The 20,571-nt window shown below is 50.1% G+C and overlaps 28 non-coding genes and 1 pseudogene across 28 annotated transcripts; 2 read left to right on the forward strand and 27 right to left on the reverse strand.

The window, feature by feature from the left end:
• Positions 1–1,858: 1,858 nt before the first annotated feature.
• LOC135041982 (U1 spliceosomal RNA) lies at positions 1,859–2,022 on the forward strand. The gene has a single exon (XR_010235324.1). It is a non-coding gene; the product is annotated as a U1 spliceosomal RNA (small nuclear RNA).
• A 152-nt stretch (positions 2,023–2,174) lies between these two features.
• LOC135041945 (U1 spliceosomal RNA) lies at positions 2,175–2,337 on the forward strand. Its single transcript, XR_010235289.1, has one exon. It is a non-coding gene; the product is annotated as a U1 spliceosomal RNA (small nuclear RNA).
• Positions 2,338–3,161: 824 nt separating this feature from the next.
• LOC135042004 (U1 spliceosomal RNA) lies at positions 3,162–3,324 on the reverse strand. The gene has a single exon (XR_010235344.1). It is a non-coding gene; the product is annotated as a U1 spliceosomal RNA (small nuclear RNA).
• Positions 3,325–3,476: 152 nt separating this feature from the next.
• LOC135041977 (U1 spliceosomal RNA) lies at positions 3,477–3,640 on the reverse strand. Its single transcript, XR_010235319.1, has one exon. It is a non-coding gene; the product is annotated as a U1 spliceosomal RNA (small nuclear RNA).
• Positions 3,641–4,314: 674 nt separating this feature from the next.
• On the reverse strand, positions 4,315–4,475 carry LOC135041954 (U1 spliceosomal RNA). The gene has a single exon (XR_010235298.1). It is a non-coding gene; the product is annotated as a U1 spliceosomal RNA (small nuclear RNA).
• A 152-nt stretch (positions 4,476–4,627) lies between these two features.
• On the reverse strand, positions 4,628–4,791 carry LOC135041962 (U1 spliceosomal RNA). Its single transcript, XR_010235304.1, has one exon. It is a non-coding gene; the product is annotated as a U1 spliceosomal RNA (small nuclear RNA).
• A 674-nt stretch (positions 4,792–5,465) lies between these two features.
• Positions 5,466–5,628, reverse strand: LOC135042001 (U1 spliceosomal RNA). The gene has a single exon (XR_010235341.1). It is a non-coding gene; the product is annotated as a U1 spliceosomal RNA (small nuclear RNA).
• A 152-nt stretch (positions 5,629–5,780) lies between these two features.
• Positions 5,781–5,944, reverse strand: LOC135041972 (U1 spliceosomal RNA). The gene has a single exon (XR_010235314.1). It is a non-coding gene; the product is annotated as a U1 spliceosomal RNA (small nuclear RNA).
• A 674-nt stretch (positions 5,945–6,618) lies between these two features.
• On the reverse strand, positions 6,619–6,781 carry LOC135041997 (U1 spliceosomal RNA). Its single transcript, XR_010235336.1, has one exon. It is a non-coding gene; the product is annotated as a U1 spliceosomal RNA (small nuclear RNA).
• Positions 6,782–6,933: 152 nt separating this feature from the next.
• On the reverse strand, positions 6,934–7,097 carry LOC135041979 (U1 spliceosomal RNA). The gene has a single exon (XR_010235321.1). It is a non-coding gene; the product is annotated as a U1 spliceosomal RNA (small nuclear RNA).
• A 667-nt stretch (positions 7,098–7,764) lies between these two features.
• Positions 7,765–7,927, reverse strand: LOC135042005 (U1 spliceosomal RNA). The gene has a single exon (XR_010235345.1). It is a non-coding gene; the product is annotated as a U1 spliceosomal RNA (small nuclear RNA).
• A 152-nt stretch (positions 7,928–8,079) lies between these two features.
• On the reverse strand, positions 8,080–8,243 carry LOC135041974 (U1 spliceosomal RNA). Its single transcript, XR_010235316.1, has one exon. It is a non-coding gene; the product is annotated as a U1 spliceosomal RNA (small nuclear RNA).
• Positions 8,244–8,917: 674 nt separating this feature from the next.
• Positions 8,918–9,080, reverse strand: LOC135042000 (U1 spliceosomal RNA). Its single transcript, XR_010235339.1, has one exon. It is a non-coding gene; the product is annotated as a U1 spliceosomal RNA (small nuclear RNA).
• A 152-nt stretch (positions 9,081–9,232) lies between these two features.
• Positions 9,233–9,396, reverse strand: LOC135041975 (U1 spliceosomal RNA). The gene has a single exon (XR_010235317.1). It is a non-coding gene; the product is annotated as a U1 spliceosomal RNA (small nuclear RNA).
• Positions 9,397–10,070: 674 nt separating this feature from the next.
• Positions 10,071–10,233, reverse strand: LOC135042006 (U1 spliceosomal RNA). The gene has a single exon (XR_010235347.1). It is a non-coding gene; the product is annotated as a U1 spliceosomal RNA (small nuclear RNA).
• Positions 10,234–10,385: 152 nt separating this feature from the next.
• LOC135041976 (U1 spliceosomal RNA) lies at positions 10,386–10,549 on the reverse strand. The gene has a single exon (XR_010235318.1). It is a non-coding gene; the product is annotated as a U1 spliceosomal RNA (small nuclear RNA).
• A 671-nt stretch (positions 10,550–11,220) lies between these two features.
• LOC135041990 (U1 spliceosomal RNA) lies at positions 11,221–11,383 on the reverse strand. The gene has a single exon (XR_010235330.1). It is a non-coding gene; the product is annotated as a U1 spliceosomal RNA (small nuclear RNA).
• A 152-nt stretch (positions 11,384–11,535) lies between these two features.
• On the reverse strand, positions 11,536–11,699 carry LOC135041944 (U1 spliceosomal RNA). The gene has a single exon (XR_010235288.1). It is a non-coding gene; the product is annotated as a U1 spliceosomal RNA (small nuclear RNA).
• A 674-nt stretch (positions 11,700–12,373) lies between these two features.
• LOC135041994 (U1 spliceosomal RNA) lies at positions 12,374–12,536 on the reverse strand. The gene has a single exon (XR_010235334.1). It is a non-coding gene; the product is annotated as a U1 spliceosomal RNA (small nuclear RNA).
• A 152-nt stretch (positions 12,537–12,688) lies between these two features.
• Positions 12,689–12,853, reverse strand: LOC135041998 (U1 spliceosomal RNA). Its single transcript, XR_010235337.1, has one exon. It is a non-coding gene; the product is annotated as a U1 spliceosomal RNA (small nuclear RNA).
• A 671-nt stretch (positions 12,854–13,524) lies between these two features.
• On the reverse strand, positions 13,525–13,687 carry LOC135041952 (U1 spliceosomal RNA). The gene has a single exon (XR_010235296.1). It is a non-coding gene; the product is annotated as a U1 spliceosomal RNA (small nuclear RNA).
• A 152-nt stretch (positions 13,688–13,839) lies between these two features.
• Positions 13,840–14,003, reverse strand: LOC135042003 (U1 spliceosomal RNA). The gene has a single exon (XR_010235343.1). It is a non-coding gene; the product is annotated as a U1 spliceosomal RNA (small nuclear RNA).
• Positions 14,004–14,674: 671 nt separating this feature from the next.
• Positions 14,675–14,837, reverse strand: LOC135041992 (U1 spliceosomal RNA). Its single transcript, XR_010235332.1, has one exon. It is a non-coding gene; the product is annotated as a U1 spliceosomal RNA (small nuclear RNA).
• Positions 14,838–14,989: 152 nt separating this feature from the next.
• LOC135041988 (U1 spliceosomal RNA) lies at positions 14,990–15,155 on the reverse strand. Its single transcript, XR_010235328.1, has one exon. It is a non-coding gene; the product is annotated as a U1 spliceosomal RNA (small nuclear RNA).
• A 972-nt stretch (positions 15,156–16,127) lies between these two features.
• LOC135041960 (U1 spliceosomal RNA) lies at positions 16,128–16,291 on the reverse strand. Its single transcript, XR_010235302.1, has one exon. It is a non-coding gene; the product is annotated as a U1 spliceosomal RNA (small nuclear RNA).
• A 674-nt stretch (positions 16,292–16,965) lies between these two features.
• On the reverse strand, positions 16,966–17,128 carry LOC135041956 (U1 spliceosomal RNA). The gene has a single exon (XR_010235300.1). It is a non-coding gene; the product is annotated as a U1 spliceosomal RNA (small nuclear RNA).
• A 152-nt stretch (positions 17,129–17,280) lies between these two features.
• On the reverse strand, positions 17,281–17,444 carry LOC135041966 (U1 spliceosomal RNA). Its single transcript, XR_010235308.1, has one exon. It is a non-coding gene; the product is annotated as a U1 spliceosomal RNA (small nuclear RNA).
• A 692-nt stretch (positions 17,445–18,136) lies between these two features.
• LOC135041983 (U1 spliceosomal RNA) lies at positions 18,137–18,278 on the reverse strand (annotated as a pseudogene).
• A 152-nt stretch (positions 18,279–18,430) lies between these two features.
• On the reverse strand, positions 18,431–18,594 carry LOC135041969 (U1 spliceosomal RNA). Its single transcript, XR_010235311.1, has one exon. It is a non-coding gene; the product is annotated as a U1 spliceosomal RNA (small nuclear RNA).
• Between the last annotated feature and the right edge of the window lie 1,977 nt (positions 18,595–20,571).

Here is a 20,571-nt window from a genome sequence, read left to right on the forward strand (position 1 = left end):
ATTTTCTCCACAGCACCGCTGAGGGGAAGCTCCACGGACTCTCCCCTGCTTATACCACGGTAGAAAGAGGGTCTTAAAGAAGAGGGGGGCACATAATTAGGCGCATATATATATGGAAATACAGCGCTACTGGGTAAACATAAAATTATTGTGTTTTTTTCCTGGGTCATATAGCGCTGGGGTGTGTGCTGGCATACTCTCTCTCTCTGTCTCTCCAAAGGGCCTTGTTGGGGAACTGTCCTCAGATAAGAGGATTCCCTGAGTGTATGGTGTGTCGGTACACGTGTGTCGACATGTCTGAGGTAGAAGGCTCTCCTAGAGAGGAGCAGGAGCAAATTAATGTGGTGTCTCCATCGACAACGCCGACACCTGACTGGATGGATATGTGGAATGTTTTAAGTGCTAATGTAAACTTATTACACAAGAGATTAGACAAAGCTGAAGCTAGGGAACAGTCAGGGAGTCAACCCATGCCTGTCCCTATGTCGCAGGGACCTTCGGGGTCTCAAAAGCGCCCACTATCCCAAATAGTTGACACAGATACCGACACGGATTCTGACTCCAGTGTCGACTACGATGATGCAAAGTTACAGCCAAAATTGGCTAAATGTATTCGATATATGATTATTGCACTAAAAGATGTTTTGCACATCACAGAGTCCCCTGTCCCTGACACGAGGGTACACATGTATAAGGGAAAGAAACCTGAGATAACCTTTCCCCCCTCACATGAGTTGAACGAATTATGTGAAAAAGCTTGGGAATCTCCAGACAAAAAGCTGCAGATTCCCAAAAGGATTCTTATGGCGTATCCTTTCCCGCCAATGGACAGGATACGGTGGGAATCCTCCCCTAGGGTGGATAAAGCATTGACACGCTTATCCAAAAAGGTAGCGCTGCCATCCCAGGATACGGCTACCATCAGGGACCCTGCTGACCGCAAGCAGGAGGTTACCCTAAAGTCCATTTACACACATTCTGGTACCTTACTCAGACCGGCAATTGCGTCGGCCGGGGTTGTAGCGCGGTGGCAGCGGAATTGCAGACCCGTCCTCAATTCCTGCTAAAAGTGGAATCATCCTTTCATATGAACCAACCTATTGTGATGCCTGTGGCTACGCGTGACTTGGAGGATTCCGAGTCCCTTGATGTGGTCAGGGCTTTGAAAATTTACGTGGCCAGAACGGCTAGAGTCAGAAAAACAGAAGCACTGTTTGTCCTGTATGCAGCCAACAAGATTGGCACCCCTGCTTCAAAGCAGACTATTGCTCTCTGGATCTGTAACACGATTCAGCAGGCGCATTCTATGGCGGCAAATCCATCTGCGAACTACAGGTAGTGCTGCAGGGCCCACACCCTTTTACTTGCCTTACAGAGCAGCTCTGGAGCTGTTACAGTGCCCAGCTGCTGCAAGAATTCAGCTTGAATGCTTCAGGGGCTGGGGCATAGCCAACATGAGCCCCACACCAAAGGAGGGTGGAGGTGTTTAATGCAAACTAGGGGTCAGCCAAGCGCCGCAAAAGGCCACCATGCCCTGCACGCCCCTTTTCTCTTTTCATATGCAGACGAGGGTTGAAGCCAACTTTGACCAACTGCTTGGATGACATCACCATATGCAAATCCATCTGCGGCAGGCCTTCCCCCAGGAATGCTTGCACTAGTTGTTGCATTTGGTTTGTTGTTTGGGGGTGCTTCAGTATTAGGCAGCCTTCTGCCCTCCCATGTTCATCTGAAAATATATGTTCTCCCTGCAGTTGTTGTCCCAAGATGAGAGTTCCCTTGTGCTGCCTCAGTTGAATCTCCTTTACTTGACAGAGATGTGCATGAGCAGCGGCCCTCCCCAGCCCTATTCCAAATCATACTTATTTTGCATAGGAGATACCATGGTCATGAAGATTTTTCTCCCAGGGTGAGGTTCCATCATTGCATTTTGGGTATGCTGACCCCTGTGATTTCCCCAAATGTGGGAAACTCGACTGCATTATTTGTGGTAGTGGGAGGCTGTGTTTGTGATTTCTTCTGGTCAGCTCTGGTAAAAGTCAGATTTCTTTGTTTCAGATTTTCCTTTAGCCTTGTTCTTCTTTCGAGAGTTCCCTTGTGCTGCCTCAGTTGGATCTCCTTCACTTAACAGGGGGGTGCCCGAGCAGCGACCCTCCCCAGCTCTAGCCCAACTCCTACTTACCTGCCAGGTGAGATACTATGATCATGAAGGTGCTTCTCCCAGGGCAAGGCTCACCCATTGCACTCTGGGTGTGCTGCCCCTGCGATTTCCCCAAATGTGGGAAACTTGACTGCATGATTTGTGTTTCCCCTGGTCGGCTCTCGTATAATTCAGTTCTCTTTGTCTCAGATCTCTCTCCAGCCTAGTTTGCTGTCTGTTTCCACTTCTCTTTTCTTCAGCCGCTCCCTTCTATACCCTTGTGCACTATCCTGACTTCTCCTCCCGTCTGCTTACTTTGTGCCTTCCAATGCACAATGCAAACTACAGGTAGTGCTGCAGGGCCCACACCCTTTTACTTGCCTTACAGAGCGTCTCTGGAGCTGTTACAGTGCCCAGCTGCTGCAAGAAATCTGCTTGAATGCTTCAGGGGATGGGACATGGCCAACATGAGCCCCACACCAAAGGAGGGTGGAGCAGAAGGCTGCCTAATACTGAAGCACCCCCAAACAACAAACCAAATGCAACAACTAGTGCAAGCATTCCTGGGGGAAGGCCTGCCGCAGATGGATTTGTGGTGATGTCATCCAAGCAGTTGGTCAAAGGTGGCTTCAACCCTCGTCTGCATATGAAAACAGAAAAGGGGCGTGCAGGGCATGGTGGCCTTTTGCGGCGCTTGACTGACCCCTAGTTTGCATTAAACACCTCCACCCTCCTTCGGTGTGGGGCTCATGTTGGCTATGCCCCAGCCCCTGAAGCATTCAAGCTGATTTCTTGCAGCAGCTGGCCACTGTAACAGCTCCAGAGCTGCTCTGTAAGGCAAGTAAAAGGGTGTGGGCCCTGCAGCACTACCTGTAGTTTGCATTGTGCATTGGAAGGCACAAAGTAAGCAGACGGGAGGAGAAGTCAGGATAGTGCACAAGGGTATAGAAGGGAGCGGCTGAAGAAAAGAGAAGTGGAAACAGACAGCAAACTAGGCTGGAGAGAGACCTGAGACAAAGAGATCTGAATTATACGAGAGCCGACCAGGGGAAACACAAATTATGCAGTCAAGTTTCCCACATTTGGGGAAATCGCAGGAGCAGCACACCCAGAGTACAATGGGTGAGCCTTGCCCTGGGAGAAGCACCTTCATGATCATAGTATCTCACCTGGCAGGTAAGTAGGAGTTGGGCTAGAGCTGGGGAGGGTCGCTGCTCGGGTACCCCCCTGTAAAGTGAAGGAGATCCAACTGAGGCAGCACAAGGGAACTCTCGAAAGAAGAACAAGGCTAAAGGAAAATCTGAGACAAAGAAATCTGACTTTTACCAGAGCTGACCAGAAGAAATCACAAACACAGCCTCCCACTACCACAAATAATGCAGTCAAGTTTCCCACATTTGGGGAAATCACAGGGGTCAGCATACCCAAAATGCAATGAATAAACCTCACCCTGGGAGAAAAATCTTCATGACCATGGTATCTCCTATGCAAAATAAGTATGATTTGGAATAGGGCTGGGGAGGGCCGCTGCTCATGCACATCTCTGTCAAGTAAAGGAGATTTAACTGAGGCAACACAAGGGAACTCTCATCTGGGGACAACAACTGCAGGGAGAACATATATTTTCAGATGAACATGGGAGGGCAGAAGGCTGCCTAATACTGAAGCACCCCCAAACAACAAACCAAATGCAACAACTAGTGCAAGCATTCCTGGGGGAAGGCCTGCCGCAGATGGATTTGCATATGGTGATGTCATCCAAGCAGTGGGTCAAAGTTGGCTTCAACCCTCGTCTGCATATGAAAAGAGAAAAGGGGCGTGCAGGGCATGGTGGCCTTTTGCGGCGCTTGGCTGACCCCTAGTTTGCATTAAACACCTCAACCCTCCTTTGGTGTGGGGCTCATGTTGGCTATGCCCCAGCCCCTGAAGCATTCAAGCTGATTTCTTGCAGCAGCTGGGCACTGTAACAGCTCCAGAGCTGCTCTGTAAGGCAAGTAAAAGGGTGTGGGCCCTGCAGCACTACCTGTAGTTCGCATTGTGCGTTGGAAGGCACAAAGTAAGCAGACAGGAGGAGAAGTCAGGATAGTGCGCAAGGGCATAGAAGGGAGCGGCTCAAGAAAAGAGAAGTGGAAACAGACAGCAAACTAGGCTGGAGAGAGACCTGAGACAAAGAGATCTGAATTATACGAGAGCCGACCAGGGGAAACACAAATTATGCAGTCAAGTTTCCCACATTTGGGGAAATCGCAGGAGCAGCACACCCAGAGCAATGGGTGAGCCTTGCCCTGGGAGAAGCACCTTCATGATCATAGTATCTCACCTGGCAGGTAAGTAGGAGTTGGGCTAGAGCTGGGGAGGGTCGCTGCTCGGGTACCCCCCTGTAAAGTGAAGGAGATCCAACTGAGGCAGCACAAGGGAACTCTCGAAAGAAGAACAAGGCTAGAGGAAAATCTGAGACAAAGAAATCTGACTTTTACCAGAGCTGACCAGAGGAAAGCACAAACACAGTCCCCCACTACCACAAATAATGCAGTCAAGTTTCCCACATTTGGGGAAATCACAGGGGTCAGCATACCCAAAATGCAATGAATGAACCTCACCCTGGGAGAACAATCTTCATGACCATGGTATCTCCTATGCAAAATAAGTATGATTTGGAATAGGGCTGGGGAGGGCCGCTGCTCATGCACATCTCTGTCAAGTAAAGGAGATTCAACTGAGGCAGCACAAGGGAACTCTCATCTGGGGACAACAACTGCAGGGAGAACACATATTTTCAGATGAACATGGGAGGGCAGAAGGCTGCCTAATACTGAAGCACCCCCAAACAACAAACCAAATGCAACAACTAGTGCAAGCATTCCTGGGGGAAGTTCTGCAGAAGACGGATTTGCATACGGTGATGTCATCCAAGCAGTGGGTCAAAGTTGGCTTCAACCCTCATCTGCATATGAAAAGAGAAAAGGGGCGTGCAGGGCATGGCGGCCTTTTGCGGTGCTTGGATGACCCCTAGTTCGCATTAAACACCTCCACCCTCCTTTGGTGTGGGGCTCATGTTGGCCATGCCCCATCCCCTGAAGCATTCAAGCAGATTTCTTGCAGCAGCTGGGCACTGTAACAGCTCCAGAGCTGCTCTGTAAGGCAAGTAAAAGGGTGTGGGCCCTGCAGCACTACCTGTAGTTTGCATTGTGCATTGGAAGGCACAAAGTAAGCAGACGGGAGGAGAAGTCAGGATAGTGCACAAGGGTATAGAAGGGAGCGGCTGAAGAAAAGAGAAGTGGTAACAGACAGAAAACTAGGCTGGAGAGAGACCTGAGACAAAGAGATCTGAATTATACGAGAGCCGACCAGGGGAAACACAAATTATGCAGTCAAGTTTCCCACATTTGGGGAAATCGCAGGGGCAGCACACCCAGAGTGCAATGGGTGAGCCTTGCCCTGGGAGAAGCACCATCATGATCATAGTATCTCACCTGGCAGGTAAGTAGGAGTTGGGCTAGAGCTGGGGAGGGTCTCTGCTCGGGCACCCCCCTGTCAAGTGAAGGAGATCCAACTGAGGCAGCACAAGGGAACTCTCAAAAGAAGAACAAGGCTAGAGGAAGATCTGAAACAAAGAAATCTGACTTTTACCAGAGCTGACCAGAGGAAAACACAAACACAGTCCCCCACTACCACAAATAAAGCAGTCGAGTTTCCCACATTTGGGGAAATCACAGGGGTCAGCATACCCAGAATGCAATGAATGAACCTCACCCTGGGAGAATAATCTTCATGACCATGGTATCTCCTATGCAAAATAAGTATGATTTGGGATAGAGCTGGGGTGGGCCGCTGCTCAGGCACATCTCTGTCAAGTTAAGGAGATTCAACTGAGGCAGCACAAGGGAACTCTCATCTGGGGACAACAACTGCAGGGAGAACACATATTTTCAGATGAACATGGGAGGGCAGAAGGCTGCCTAATACTGAAGCACCCCCAAACAACAAACCAAATGCAACAACTAGTGCAAGCATTCCTGGGGGAAGGCCTGCCGCAGATGGATTTGCATATGGTGATGTCATCCAAGCAGTGGGTCAAAGTTGGCTTCAACCCTCGTCTGCATATGAAAACAGAAAAGGGGCGTGCAGGGCATGGTGGCCTTTTGCGGCGCTTGTCTGACCCCTAGTTTGCATTAAACACCTCCACCCTCCTTCGGTGTGGGGCTCATGTTGGCTATGCCCCAGCCCCTGAAGCATTCAAGCTGATTTCTTGCAGCAGCTGGGCACTGTAACAGCTCCAGAGCTGCTCTGTAAGGCAAGTAAAAGGGTGTGGGCCCTGCAGCACTACCTGTAGTTTGCATTGTGCATTGGAAGGCACAAAGTAAGCAGACGGGAGGAGAAGTCAGGATAGTGCACAAGGGTATAGAAGGGAGCGGCTGAAGAAAAGAGAAGTGGAAACAGACAGCAAACTAGGCTGGAGAGAGACCTGAGACAGAGAGATCTGAATTATACGAGAGCCGACCAGGGGAAACACAAATTATGCAGTCAAGTTTCCCACATTTGGGGAAATTGCAGGAGCAGCACACCCAGAGTACAATGGGTGAGCCTTGCCCAGGGAGAAGCACCTTCATGATCATAGTATCTCACCTGGCAGGTAAGTAGGAGTTGGGCTAGAGCTGGGGAGGGTCGCTGCTCGGGTACCCCCCTGTAAAGTGAAGGAGATCCAACTGAGGCAGCACAAGGGAACTCTCGAAAGAAGAACAAGGCTAAAGGAAAATGTGAGACAAAGAAATCTGACTTTTACCAGAGCTGACCAGAGGAAAGCACAAACACAGTCTCCCACTACCACAAATAATGCAGTCAAGTTTCCCACATTTGGGGAAATCACAGGGGTCAGCATACCCAAAATGCAATGAATGAACCTCACCCTGGGAGAAAAATCTTCATGACCATGGTATCTCCTATGCAAAATAAGCATGATTTGGAATAGGGCTGGGGAGGGCCGCTGCTCATGCACATCTCTGTCAAGTAAAGGAGATTCAACTGAGGCAGCACAAGGGAACTCTCATCTTGGGTCAACAACTGCAGGGAGAACACATATTTTCAGATGAACATGGGAGGGCAGAAGGCTGCCTAATACTGAAGCACCCCCAAACAACAAACCAAATGCAACAACTAGTGCAAGCATTCCTGGGGGAAGTTCTGCAGAAGACGGATTTGCATACGGTGATGTCATCCAAGCAGTGGGTCAAAGTTGGCTTCAACCCTCATCTGCATATGAAAAGGGGCGTGCAGGGCATGGCGGCCTTTTGCGGTGCTTGGATGACCCGTAGTTCGCATTAAACACCTCCACCAACCTTTGGTGTGGGGCTCATGTTGGCCATGCCCCATCCCCTGAAGCATTCAAGCTGATTTCTTGCAGCAGCTGGGCACTGTAACAGCTCCAGAGCTGCTCTGTAAGGCAAGTAAAAGGGTGTGGGCCCTGCAGCACTACCTGTAGTTTGCATTGTGCATTGGAAGGCACAAAGTAAGCAGACGGGAGGAGAAGTCAGGATAGTGCACAAGGGTATAGAAGGGAGCGGCTGAAGAAAAGAGAAGTGGAAACAGACAGCAAACTAGGCTGGAGAGAGACCTGAGACAAAGAGATCTGAATTATACGAGAGCCGACCAGGGGAAACACAAATTATGCAGTCAAGTTTCCCACATTTGGGGAAATCGCAGGAGCAGCACACCCAGAGTACAATGGGTGAGCCTTGCCCTGGGAGAAGCACCTTCATGATCATAGTATCTCACCTGGCAGGTAAGTAGGAGTTGGGCTAGAGCTGGGGAGGGTCGCTGCTCGGGTACCCCCCTGTAAAGTGAAGGAGATCCAACTGAGGCAGCACAAGGGAACTCTCGAAAGAAGAACAAGGCTAAAGGAAAATCTGAGACAAAGAAATCTGACTTTTACCAGAGCTGACCAGAGGAAAGCACAAACACAGTCTCCCACTACCACAAATAATGCAGTCAAGTTTCCCACATTTGGGGAAATCACAGGGGTCAGCATACCCAAAATGCAATGAATGAACCTCACCCTGGGAGAAAAATCTTCATGACCATGGTATCTCCTATGCAAAATAAGTATGATTTGGAATAGGGCTGGGGAGGGCCGCTGCTCATGCACATCTCTGTCAAGTAAAGGAGATTCAACTGAGGCAGCAAAAGGGAACTCTCATCTTGGGACAACAACTGCAGGGAGAACACATATTTTCAGATGAACATGGGAGGGCAGAAGGCTGCCTAATACTGAAGCACCCCCAAACAACAAACCAAATGCAACAACTAGTGCAAGCATTCCTGGGGGAAGGCCTGCCGCAGATGGATTTGCATATGGTGATGTCATCCAAGCAGTGGGTCAAAGTTGGCTTCAACCCTCGTCTGCATATGAAAACAGAAAAGGGGCGTGCAGGGCATGGTGGCCTTTTGCGGCGCTTGTCTGACCCCTAGTTTGCATTAAACACCTCCACCCTCCTTCGGTGTGGGGCTCATGTTGGCTATGCCCCAGCCCCTGAAGCATTCAAGCTGATTTCTTGCAGCAGCTTGGCACTGTAACAGCTCCAGAGCTGCTCTGTAAGGCAAGTAAAAGGGTGTGGGCCCTGCAGCACTACCTGTAGTTTGCATTGTGCATTGGAAGGCACAAAGTAAGCAGACGGGAGGAGAAGTCAGGATAGTGCACAAGGGTATAGAAGGGAGCGGCTGAAGAAAAGAGAAGTGGAAACAGACAGCAAACTAGGCTGGAGAGAGACCTGAGACAAAGAGATCTGAATTATACGAGAGCCGACCAGGGGAAACACAAATTATGCAGTCAAGTTTCCCACATTTGGGGAAATTGCAGGAGCAGCACACCCAGAGTACAATGGGTGAGCCTTGCCCTGGGAGAAGCACCTTCATGATCATAGTATCTCACCTGGCAGGTAAGTAGGAGTTGGGCTAGAGCTGGGGAGGGTCGCAGCTCGGGTACCCCCCTGTAAAGTGAAGGAGATCCAACTGAGGCAGCACAAGGGAACTCTCGAAAGAAGAACAAGGCTAAAGGAAAATGTGAGACAAAGAAATCTGACTTTTACCAGAGCTGACCAGAGGAAAGCACAAACACAGTCTCCCACTACCACAAATAATGCAGTCAAGTTTCCCACATTTGGGGAAATCACAGGGGTCAGCATACCCAAAATGCAATGAATGAACCTCACCCTGGGAGAAAAATCTTCATGACCATGGTATCTCCTATGCAAAATAAGTATGATTTGGAATAGGGCTGGGGAGGGCCGCTGCTCATGCACATCTCTGTCAAGTAAAGGAGATTCAACTGAGGCAGCACAAGGGAACTCTCATCTTGGGACAACAACTGCAGGGAGAACACATATTTTCAGATGAACATGGGAGGGCAGAAGGCTGCCTAATACTGAAGCACCACCAAACAACAAATCAAATGCAACAACTAGTGCAAGCATTCCTGGGGGAAGTTCTGCAGAAGACGGATTTGCATACGGTGATGTCATCCAAGCAGTGGGTCAAAGTTGGCTTCAACCCTCATCTGCATATGAAAATAGAAAAGGGGCGTGCAGGGCATGGCGGCCTTTTGCGGTGCTTGGATGACCCCTAGTTCGCATTAAACACCTCCACCCTCCTTTGGTGTGGGGCTCATGTTGGCCATGCCCCATCCCCTGAAGCATTCAAGCTGATTTCTTGCAGCAGCTGGGCACTGTAACAGCTCCAGAGCTGCTCTGTAAGGCAAGTAAAAGGGTGTGGGCCCTGCAGCACTACCTGTAGTTTGCATTGTGCATTGGAAGGCACAAAGTAAGCAGACGGGAGGAGAAGTCAGGATAGTGCACAAGGGTATAGAAGGGAGCGGCTGAAGAAAAGAGAAGTGGAAACAGACAGCAAACTAGGCTGGAGAGAGACCTGTGACAAAGAGATCTGAATTATACGAGAGCCGACCAGGGGAAACACAAATTATGCAGTCAAGTTTCCCACATTTGGGGAAATCGCAGGAGCAGCACACCCAGAGTACAATGGGTGAGCCTTGCCCTGGGAGAAGCACCTTCATGATCATAGTATCTCACCTGGCAGGTAAGTAGGAGTTGGGCTAGAGCTGGGGAGGGTCGCTGCTCGGGTACCCCCCTGTAAAGTGAAGGAGATCCAACTGAGGCAGCACAAGGGAACTCTCGAAAGAAGAACAAGGCTAAAGGAAAATCTGAGACAAAGAAATCTGACTTTTACCAGAGCTGACCAGAGGAAAGCACAAACACAGTCTCCCACTACCACAAATAATGCAGTCAAGTTTCCCACATTTGGGGAAATCACAGGGGTCAGCATACCCAAAATGCAATGAATGAACCTCACCCTGGGAGAAAAATCTTCATGACCATGGTATCTCCTATGCAAAATAAGTATGATTTGGAATAGGGCTGGGGAGGGCCGCTGCTCATGCACATCTCTGTCAAGTAAAGGAGATTCAACTGAGGCAGCACAAGGGAACTTTCATCTGGGGACAACTGCAGGGAGAACACATATTTTCAGATGAACATGGGAGGGCAGAAGGCTGCCTAATACTGAAGCACCCCCAAACAACAAACCAAATGCAACAACTAGTCCAAGCATTCCTGGGGGAAGTTCTGCAGAAGACGGATTTGCATACGGTGATGTCATCCAAGCAGTGGGTCAAAGTTGGCTTCAACCCTCATCTGCATATGAAAAGAGAAAAGGGGCGTGCAGGGCATGGCGGCCTTTTGCGGTGCTTGGATGACCCCTAGTTCGCATTAAACACCTCCACCCTCCTTTGGTGTGGGGCTCATGTTGGCCATGCCCCATCCCCTGAAGCATTCAAGCTGATTTCTTGCAGCAGCTGGGCACTGTAACAGCTCCAGAGCTGCTCTGTAAGGCAAGTAAAAGGGTGTGGGCCCTGCAGCACTACCTGTAGTTTGCATTGTGCATTGGAAGGCACAAAGTAAGCAGATGGGAGGAGAAGTCAGGATAGTGCACAAGGGTATAGAAGGGAGCGGCTGAAGAAAAGAGAAGTGGAAACAGACAGCAAACTAGGCTGGAGAGAGACCTGAGACAAAGAGATCTGAATTATACGAGAGCCGACCAGGGGAAACACAAATTATGCAGTCAAGTTTCCCACATTTGGGGAAATCGCAGGGGCAGCACACCCAGAGTGCAATGGGTGAGCCTTGCCCTGGGAGAAGCACCTTCATGATCATAGTATCTCACCTGGCAGGTAAGTAGGAGTTGGGCTAGAGCTGGGGAAAGTCGCTGTTCGGGCACCCCCCTGTCAAGTGAAAGAGATCCAACTGAGGCAGCACAATGGAACTCTCGAAAGAAGAACAAGGCTAGAGGAAGATCTGAGACAAAGAAATCTGACTTTTTCCAGAGCTGACCAGAGGAAAGCACAAACACAGTCCCCCACTACCACAAATAATGCAGTCGAGTTTCCCACATTTGGGGAAATCACAGGGGTCAGCATACCCAAAATGCAATGAATGAACCTCACCCTGGGAGAACAATCTTCATGACCATGGTATCTCCTATGCAAAATAAGTATGATTTGGGATAGGGCTGGGGAGGGCCGCTGCTCATGCACATCTCTGTCAAGTAAAGGAGATTCAACTGAGGCAGCACAAGGAAACTCTCATCTGGGGACAACAACTGCAGGGAGAACACATATTTTCAGATGAACATGGGAGGGCAGAAGGCTGCCTAATACTGAAGCACCCCCAAACAACAAACCAAATGCAACAACTAGTACAAGCATTCCTGGGGGAAGTTCTGCAGAAGACGGAATTGCATACGGTGATGTCATCCAAGCAGTGGGCCAAAGTTGCCTGGAACCCTCATCTGCATATGAAAAGAGAAAAGGGGTATGCAGGGCATGGCGGCCTTTTGCGGCGCTTGGATGACCCTTAGTTCGCATTAAACACCCCCACCCTCCTTCGGTGTGGGGCTCATGTTGGCCATGCCCCATCCCCTGAAGCATTCAAGCTGATTTCTTGCAGCAGCTTGGCACTGTAACAGCTCCAGAGCTGTTCTGTTAGGCAAGTAAAAGGGTGTGGGCCCTGCAGCACTACCTGTAGTTTGCATTGCGCATTGGAAGGCACAAAGTAAGCAGACAGGAGGAGAAGTCAGGATAGTGCACAAGGGTATAAAAGGGAGCGGCTCAAGAAAAGAGAAGTTGAAACAGACAGCAAACTAGGCTGGAGAGAGACCTGAGACAAAGAGATCTGAATTATACGAGACCTGACCAGGGGAAACACAAATTATGCAGTCAAGTTTCCCACATTTGGGGAAATCGCAGGGGCAGCACACCCAGAGTGCAATGGGTGAGCCTTGCCCTGGGAGAAGCACCTTCATGATCATAGTATCTCACCTGGCAGGTAAGTAGGAGTTGGGCTAGAGCTGGGGAGGGTCGCTGCTCGGGCACCTCCCTGTCAAGTGAAGGAGATCCAACTGAGGCAGCACAAGGAAACTCTCGAAAGAAGAACAAGGCTAGAGGAAGATCTGAGACAAAGAAATTTGACTTTTACCAGAGCTGACCAGAGGAAAACACAAACACAGTCCCCCACTACCAACAAATAAAGCAGTCGCGTTTCCCACATTTGGGGAAATCACAGGGGTCAGCATACCCAGAATGCAATGAATGAACCTCACCCTGGGAGAGTAATCTTCATGACCATGGTATCTCCTATGCAAAATAAGTATGATTTGGGATAGGGCTGGGGAGGGCCGCTGCTCATGCACATCTCTGTCAAGTAAAGGAGATTCAACTGAGGCAGCACAAGGGAACTCTCATCTGGGGACAACAACTGCAGGGAGAACACATATTTTCAGATGAACATGGGAGGGCAGAAGGCTGCCTAATACTGAAGCACCCCCAAACAACAAACCAAATGCAACAACTAGTGCAAGCATTCCTGGGGTAAGTTCTGCAGAAGACGGATTTGCATACGGTGATGTCATCCAAGCAGTGGGTCAAAGTTGGCTTCAACCCTCATCTGCATATGAAAAGAGAAAAGGGGCGTGCAGGGCATGGCGGCCTTTTGCGGTGCTTGGATGACCCCTAGTTCGCATTAAACACCCCCACCCTCCTTTGGTGTGGGGCTCATGTTGGCCATGCCCCATCCCCTGAAGCATTCAAGCTGATTTATTGCAGCAGCTGGGCACTGTAACAGCTCCAGAGCTGCTCTGAACGGCAAGTAAAAGGGTGTGGGCCCTGCAGCACTACCTGTAGTTTGCATTGTGCATTGGAAGGCACAAAGTAAGCAGACGGGAGAAGTCAGGATAGTGCGCAAGGGCATAGAAGGGAGCGGCTCAAGAAAAGAGAAGTTGAAACAGACAGCAAACTAGGCTGGAGAGAGACCTGAGACAAAGAGATCTGAATTATACGAGAGCCGACCAAGGGAAACACAAATTATGCAGTCAAGTTTCCCACATTTGGGGAAATCGCAGGAGCAGCACACCCAGAGTGCAATGGGTGAGCCTTGCCCTGGGAGAAGCACCTTCCTGATTATAGTATCTCACCTGGCAGGTAAGTAGGAGTTGGGCTAGAGCTTGGGAGGGTCGCTGCTCGGGCACCCCCCTGTCAAGTGAAGGAGATCCAACTGAGGCAGCACAAGGAAACTCTCGAAAGAAGAACAAGGCTAGAGGAAGATCTGAGACAAAGAAATCTGACTTTTACCAGAGCTGACCAGAGGAAAGCACAAACACAGTCCCCCACTACCACAAATAATGCAGTCGAGTTTCCCAAATTTGGGGAAATCACAGGGGTCAGCATACCCAGAATGCAATGAATGAACCTCACCCTGGGAGAACAATCTTCATGACCATGGTATCTCCTATGCAAAATAAGTATGATTTGGGATAGGGCTGGGGAGGGCCGCTGCTCAGGCACATCTCTGTCAAGTAAAGGAGATTCAACTGAGGCAGCACAAGGGAACTCTCATCTGGGGACAACAACTGCAGGGAGAACACATATTTTCAGATGAACATGGGAGGACAGAAGGCTGCCTAATACTGAAGCACCCCCAAACAACAAACCAAATGCAACAACTAGTAAAAGCATTCCTGGGTGAAGGTCTGCAGAAGACGGATTTGCATACGGTGATGTCATCCAAGCAGTGGGCCAAAGTTGGCTGGAACCCTCATCTGCATATGAAAAGAGAAAAGGGTTATGCAGGGCATGGCGGCCTTTTGCGGCGCTTGGATGACCCCTAGTTCGCATTAAACTCCTCCACCCTCCTTCGGTGTGGGGCTCATGTTGGCTATGCCCCAGCCCCTGAAGCATTCAAGCTGATTTCTTGCAGCAGCTGGGCACTGTAACAGCTCCAGAGCTGCTCTGTAAGGCAACTAAAAGGGTGTGGGCCCTGCAGCACTACCTGTAGTTTGCATTGTGCGTAGGAAGGCACAAAGTAAGCAGACGGGAGAAGTCAGGATAGTGCGCAAGGGCATAGAAGGGAGCGGCTCAAGAAAAGAGAAGTGGAAACAGACAGCAAACTAGGCTGGAGAGAGACCTGAGACAAAGAGATCTGAATTATACGAGAGCCGACCAGGGGAAACACAAATTATGCAGTCAAGTTTCCCACATTTGGGGAAATCGCAGGGGCAGCACACCCAGAGTGCAATGGGTGAGCCTTGCCCTGGGAGAAGCACCTTCATGATCATAGTATCTCACCTGGCAGGTAAGTAGGAGTTGGGCAAGAGCTGGGGAGGGTCGCTGCTCGGGCACCCCCCTGTCAAGTGAAGGAGATCCAACTGAGGCAGCACAAAGGAACTCTCGAAAGAAGAACAAGGCTAGAGGAAGATCTGAGACAAAGAAATCTGACTTTTACCAGAGCTGACCAGAAGAAAGCACAAACACAGTCCCCCCACTACCAACAAATAAAGCAGTCGCGTTTCCCACATTTGGGGAAATCACAGGGGTCAGCATACCCAGAATGCAATGAATGAACCTCACCCTGGGAGAGTAATCTTCATGACCATGGTATCTCCTATGCAAAATAAGTATGATTTGGGATAGGGCTGGGGAGGGCCGCTGCTCATGCACATCTCTGTCAAGTAAAGGAGATTCAACTGAGGCAGCACAAGGGAACTCTCATCTGGGGACAACAACTGCAGGGAGAACACATATTTTCAGATGAACATGGGAGGGCAGAAGGCTGCCTAATACTGAAGCACCCCCAAACAACAAACCAAATGCAACAACTAGTGCAAGCATTCCTGGGGGAAGGCCTGCAGCAGATGGATTTGCATACGGTGATGTCATCCAAGCAGTGGGTCAAAGTTGGCTTCAACCCTCGTCTGCATATGAAAAGAGAAAAGGGGCGTGCAGGGCATGGCGGCCTTTTGCGACGCTTGGATGACCCCTAGTTCGCATTAAACACCTCCACCCTCCTTCGGTGTGGGGCTCATGTTGGCTATGCCCCAGCCCCTAAAGCATTCAAGCTGATTTCTTGCAGCAGCTGGGCACTGTAACAGCTCCAGAGCTGCTCTGTACGGCAAGTAAAAGGGTGTGGGCCCTGCAGCACTACCTGTAGTTTGCATTGTGCATTGGAAGGCACAAAGAAAGCAGACAGGAGGAGAAGTCAGGATAGTGCACAAGGGTATAAAAGGGAGGGGCTCATGAAAAAAGAAGTGGAAACAGACAGCAAATTAGGCTGGAGAGAGACCTGAGACAAAGAGATCTGATTTATACGAGAGCCGACCAGGGGAAACACAAATTATGCAGTCAAGCTTCCCACATTTGGGGAAATCAGAGTGCAATGGGTGAGCCTTGCCCTGGGAGAAGCACCTTCATGATCATAGTATCTCACCTGGCAGGTAAGTAGGAGTTGGGCTAGAGCTGGGGAGGGTCGCTGCTCGGGCACCCCCCTGTCAAGTGAAAGAGATCCAACTGAGGCAGCACAAGGGAACTCTCGAAAGAAGAACAAGGCTAGAGGAAGATCTGAGACAAATAAATCTGACTTTTACCAGAGCTGACCAGAGGAAAGCACAAACACAGTCCCCCACTACCACAAATAATGCAGTCGAGTTTCCCACATTTGGGGAAATCACAGGGGTCAGCATACCCAGAATACAATGAATGAACCTCACCCTGGGAGAACAATCTTCATGACCATGGTATCTCCTATGCAAAATAAGTATGATTTGGGATAGGGCTGGGGAGGGCCGCTGCTCAGGCACATCTCTGTCAAGTAAAGGAGATTCAACTGAGGCAGCACAAGGGAACTCTCATCTGGGGACAACAACTGCAGGGAGAACACATATTTTCAGATGAACATGGGAGGGCAGAAGGCTGCTTAATACTGAAGCACCCCCAAACAACAAACCAAATGCAACAACTAGTGCAAGCATTCCTGGGGGAAGGCCTGCAGCAGATGGATTTGCATACGGTGATGTCATCCAAGCAGTGGGTCAAAGTTGGCTTCAACCCTCGTCTGCATATGAAAAGAGAAAAGGGGCGTGCAGGGCATGGCGGCCTTTTGCGGCGCTTGGATGACCCCTAGTTCACATTAAACACCTCCACCCTCCTTCGGTGTGGGGCTCATGTTGGCTATGCCCCAGCCCCTGAAGCATTCAAGCTGATTTCTTGCAGCAGCTGGGCACTGTAACAGCTCCAGAGCTGCTCTGTACGGCAAGTAAAAGGGTGTGGGCCCTGCAGCACTACCTGTAGTTTGCATTGTGCATTGGAAGGCACAAAGTAAGCAGACAGGAGGAGAAGTCAGGATAGTGCACAAGGGTATAAAAGGGAGGGGCTCATGAAAAAAGATGTGGAAACAGACAGCAAACTAGGCTGGAGAGAGACCTGAGACAAAGAGATCTGAATTATACGAGAGCTGACCAGGGGAAACACAAATTATGCAGTCAAGCTTCCCACATTTGGGGAAATCGCAGGGGCACCACACCCAGAGTGCAATGGGTGAGCCTTGCCCTGGGAGAAGCACCTTCATGATCAAAGTATCTCACCTGGCAGGTAAGTAGGAGTTGGGCTAGAGCTGAGGAGGGTCGCTGCTCTGGCACCCCCCTGTCAAGTGAAAGAGATCCAACTGAGGCAGCACAAGGGAACTCTCGAAAGAAGAACAAGGCTAGAGGAAGATCTGAGACAAATAAATCTGACTTTTACCAGAGCTGTCCAGAGGAAAGCACAAACACAGTCCCCCACTACCACAAATAATGCAGTCGAGTTTCCCACATTTGGGGAAATCACAGGGGTCAGCATACACAGAATGCAATGAATGAACCTCACCCTGGGAGAACAATCTTCATGACCATGGTATCGCCTATGCAAAATAAGTATGATTTTGGATAGGGCTGGGGAGGGCCGCTGCTCAGGCACATCTCTGTCAAGTAAAGGAGATTCAACTGAGGCAGCACATGGGAACTCTCATCTGGGGACAACAACTGCAGGGAGAACACATATTTCCAGATAAACATGGGAGGGCAGAAGGCTGCCTAATACTGAAGCACCCCCAAACAACAAACCAAATGCAACAACTAGTACAAGCATTCCTGGGGGAAGGCCTGCAGCAGATGGATTTGCATATGGTGATGTCATCCAAGCAGTGGGTCAAAGTTGGCTTCAACCCTCGTCTGCATATGAAAAGAGAAAAGGGGCGTGCAGGGCATGGCGGCCTTTTGCGGCGCTTGGATGACCCCTAGTTCGCATTAAACACCTCCACCCTCCTTCGGTGTGGGGCTCATGTTGGCTATGCCCCAGCCCCTGAAGCATTCAAGCTGATTTCTTGCAGCAGCTGGGCACTGTAACAGCTCCAGAGCTGCTCTGAACGGCAAGTAAAAGGGTGTGGGCCCTGCAGCACTACCTGTAGTTTGCATTGTGCATTGGAAGGCACAAAGTAAGCAGACGGGAGAAGTCAGGATAGTGCGCAAGGGCATAGAAGGGAGCGGCTCAAGAAAAGAGAAGTTGAAACAGACAGCAAACTAGGCTGGAGAGAGACCTGAGACAAAGAGATCTGAATTATATGAGAGCCGACCAGGGGAAACACAAATTATGCAGTCAAGTTTCCCACATTTGGGGAAATCGCAGGAGCAGCACACCCAGAGTGCAATGGGTGAGCCTTGCCCTGGGAGAAGCACCTACATGATCATAGTATCTCACCTGCCAGGTAAGTAGAAGTTGGGCTAGAGCTGGGGAGGGTCGCTGCTCGGGTACCCCCCTGTCAAGTGAAGGAGATCCAACTGAGGCAGCACAAGGGAACTCTCGAAAGAAGAACAAGGCTAGAGGAAGATCTGAGACAAATAAATCTGACTTTTACCAGAGCTGACCAGAGGAAAGCACAAACACAGTCCCCCACTACCACAAATAATGCAGTCGAGTTTCCCACATTTGGGGAAATCACAGGGGTCAGCATACCCAGAATGCAATGAATGAACCTCACCCTGGGAGAACAATCTTCATGACCATGGTATCTCCTATGCAAAATAAGTATGATTTGGGATAGGGCTGGGGAGGGCCGCTGCTCAGGCACATCTCTGTCAAGTAAAGGAGATTCAACTGAGGCAGCACAAGGGAACTCTCATCTGGGGACAACAACTGCAGGGAGAACACAAATTTTCAGATGAACATGGGAGGGCAGAAGGCTGCCTAATAATGAAGCACCCCCAAACAACAAACCAAATGCAACAACTAGTGCAAGCATTCCTGGGGGAAGGCCTGCAGCAGATGGATTTGCATACGGTGATGTCATCCAAGCAGTGGGTCAAACAACAAACCAAATGCAACAACTAGTGCAAGCATTCCTGGGGGAAGGCCTGCAGCAGATGGATTTGCATACGGTGATGTCATCCAAGCAGTGGGTCAAAGTTGGCTTCAACCCTCGTCTGCATATGAAAAGAGAAAAGGGGCGTGCAGGGCATGGCGGCCTTTTGCGGCGCTTGGATGACCCCTAGTTCGCATTAAACACCTCCACCCTCCTTCGGTGTGGGGCTCATGTTGGCTATGCCCCAGCCCCTGAAGCATTCAAGCTGATTTCTTGCAGCAGCTGGGCACTGTAACAGCTCCAGAGCTGCTCTGTACGGCAAGTAAAAGGGTGTGGGCCCTGCAGCACTACCTGTAGTTTGCATTGTGCATTGGAAGGCACAAAGTAAGCAGGCAAGGTCCAGAGAACAGTTAGAGGTCGGAGTAGCACTATCTCAAGTAGTACTACGACAGCACGGATGGATTCTAAATATTCCAAAATCGCAGCTGATTCCGACGACACGTCTGCTGTTCCTAGGGATGATTCTGGACACAGTACAGAAAAAGGTGTTTCTCCCGGAGGAGAAAGCCAAGGAGTTATCCGACATAGTCAGGAACCTCCTAAGACCAGGCCAAGTGTCAGTACAATGCACAATGGTCCTGGGAAAGATGGTGGCTTCTTACGAAGCGATTCCATTCGGCAGATTCCATGCAAGAACTTTTCAGTGGGATCTGCTGGACAAATGGTCCGGATCGCATCTTCAAATGCATCAGCGGATAACCCTGTCTCCAAGGACAAGGATGTCTCTCCTGTGGTGGTTACAGAGTGCTCATCTCCTAGAGGGCCGCAGATTCGGCATTCAGGATTGGGTCCTGGTGACCACGGATGCCAGCCTGAGAGGCTGGGGAGCAGTCACACAGGGAAGAAATTTCCTGGGCTTGTGGTCAAGCATGGAAACGTCACTTCACATAAATATCCTGGAACTAAGGGCCATTTACAATGCCCTAAGTCAGGCAAGACCTCTGCTTCAGGGTCAGCCGGTGTTGATCCAGTCGGACAACATCACGGCAGTCGCCCACGTAAACAGACAGGGCGGCACAAGAAGCAGGAGGGCAATGATGGAAGTGGCAAGGATTCTTCGCTGGGCGGAGAATCATGTGATAGCACTGTCAGCAGTGTTCATTCCGGGAGTGGACAACTGGGAAGCAGACTTCCTCAGCAGACACGATCTTCACCCGGGGGAGTGGGGACTTCACCCAGAAGTCTTCCACATGATTGTGAACCGTTGGGAAAAACCAAAGGGTGGACATGATGGCGTCCCGCCTCAACAAAAAGCTGGACAGATATTGCGCCAGGTCAAGGGACCCTCAGGCAATAGCTGTGGACTCTCTGGTAACACCGTGGGTGTACCAGTCAGTGTATGTGTTCCCTCCTCTTCCTCTCATACCAAAAGTACTGAGAATCATAAGAAGGAGAGGAGTAAAGACTATACTCGTGGCTCCGGATTGGCCAAGAAGGACTTGGTACCCGGAAATTCAAGAGATGCTCACGGAAGACCCGTGGCCTCTACCTCTAAGAAAGGACCTGCTCCAGCAGGGACCATGTCTGTTCCAAGACTTACCGCGGCTGCGTTTGACGGCATGGCGGTTGAACGCCGGATCCTGAAGGAAAAAGGCATTCCGGATGAAGTCATCCCTACCCTGATCAAAGCCAGGAAGGATGTAACCA

Source organism: Pseudophryne corroboree, unplaced genomic scaffold, assembly GCF_028390025.1.
Source record: "Pseudophryne corroboree isolate aPseCor3 unplaced genomic scaffold, aPseCor3.hap2 scaffold_806, whole genome shotgun sequence".
Classification (NCBI taxonomy): domain Eukaryota; kingdom Metazoa; phylum Chordata; class Amphibia; order Anura; family Myobatrachidae; genus Pseudophryne; species Pseudophryne corroboree.